Genomic DNA, 1,983 nt, shown 5'->3' with positions numbered 1-1,983 from the left:
CGTGAAAAACATTAGAGTTAAACGAGTATTGAAAATGGGGAATCTTTTAATATCTCGGTTTACTTAATGTTGTTTTGGAAAATTGTTTAAGTTAAAAGAGTATTAAGAATGGGGAATCTCTTAATATTTCTGTTTGCTTAACGTTTGTTGTGAAAATCGTTTAAGTCAAATGAGTATTAAAAATGGGGAATCTTTTAATATCTACATTTGCTTAACGAGTGTTGTGGATGGAGTCAGTGTATGCTCATGCATTTCATTTTGGTAAATCGTGTTCTTTTAGTAAATCGTGTTGACCCGTGATAGGTGACACCTCGGTAAACTGTACTGACCCGTGATAGGTGGTACGTTTATGATTTACGCATTTTAGTAAATCGTGCTGACCCGTGATAGGTGGCACCTCGGTAATTGGTACTTTGGCCTGCGATAGGCGGTACAATTATGATTTACGGCCCTTCGAGGAGGGTTTTGGTTTGGAATTCCGAGTCCATGCATTTTGGCATATACGCATTGCATTAGGGTGCTTGGCACACGAGTCGTGTTTGAATCAAGTATATGATTGAGTGGTTTGAATTGGAATTGTGGTGGTAATTGTGTTGGAATTGCTAAGTGTTATGTATTGATTATCGTGTGTGAGTGCGATGAATTGTAAAACTATTTCGAAAACCAATTCGTCGTGGTGATTGTGTGGGTTTTGCTAAGTGTTAAGTTTTGGAGTTATGTGTGAGTGTGATTGAATTAGTTTAAGTATTTTTGGAAGAATAAGCAGGGAAATCGATTTCCCAATCGATTGGATGAGTTGCAGGAAGTTCACTATTTTAACCTAATCGATTTGCCAATCGATTGTATAAATATGTCTTTCAAAATCTTTTAAGAAATCGATTGGCAGAGAGGCAGGGACTCAGCAAAACTGCCAAAATCGATTTGGAAATCGATTTGGCAACCCAGGGACTCATCAGAACTGACAAAATCGACTTAGAAATCGATTTGGTCATGCAGAAACTCAGCAGAACTGACCAAATCGATTTGGCAATCGATTGGCTCAGCAGAAGTCCTTATTTTGAGTTAGATAATCGATTGTACAATTGATTGATCAATGTTTTGGTCAGTTATGTATTACTTGATGATTTGAGAACTTCATTTTGATTTCATTTTTAATTGGCAAGCATTATATGAACTTTTAGCATATGGAAAATCCTTTTAAGGTGCATGCTTAGTTGAAAGGTTATTTTGTGCATTTAAAACTTAAATGTTATGTGTTATCTGTTAATTTCGGTTGGTGACCCTTTACAACTATTGTGGAAATCTGGGCTTTGCCCTCAGATGAGAGTCAGGACGATCCTACTGGTTTATACCCTACGGATGGTAATGTAGATGAGAATGCTTGACTGGAGCTATGTAGGAGGATCTCACGGGGCGCGTGGAGATCACTCAGGGTGTATAGTTTTTTGGTAGGATGATCAGATTAGGTTGATGTATAGGGACTAGACGTCCTTCTTTTTGGGTTGGAGTATTTTAATTTGGAAAACTGTACTTATACTAATATTGTCAGTTTGACATCTTATTTTAATGGGTTCCATGTACCATTTGTTGTTGTGTAAATGCTTTGGATTTATATTTGGAGAAACTTTTCCGCTGCTTGTAAATTATGATGACTCAATTATTTATCCAAAGGTATTTCCTTATTTGTTTTACTCTGTTTTAGTTTAATTTCTTTTGAAAAAAAAAAATACACCCTCGCTTTGAAAATCGGGGTGTTACACATATCATCATGAAAAATGGAACTTCTCTTTTTCCTTTCCAACGAGCAATATCGAAGGTTTCAATTAGATCAGAAAAGATATATGATTAAAATTTTTACTCGTCCAACAATTGTAGAAGAGGAAAAATGGTTTAGAGTCTAAAGTCACATATATAGTTCATTGATAAAAAAGCCAAAGGCTATGAATAAGACACTTGTAAACAACCAGGGGAAACATGACATCT

The sequence above is a fragment of the Cicer arietinum genome, chromosome 3, assembly GCF_000331145.2.
Source record: "Cicer arietinum cultivar CDC Frontier isolate Library 1 chromosome 3, Cicar.CDCFrontier_v2.0, whole genome shotgun sequence".
Taxonomy (NCBI): domain Eukaryota; kingdom Viridiplantae; phylum Streptophyta; class Magnoliopsida; order Fabales; family Fabaceae; genus Cicer; species Cicer arietinum.
Note: the sequence above shows the minus strand (reverse complement) of the source record.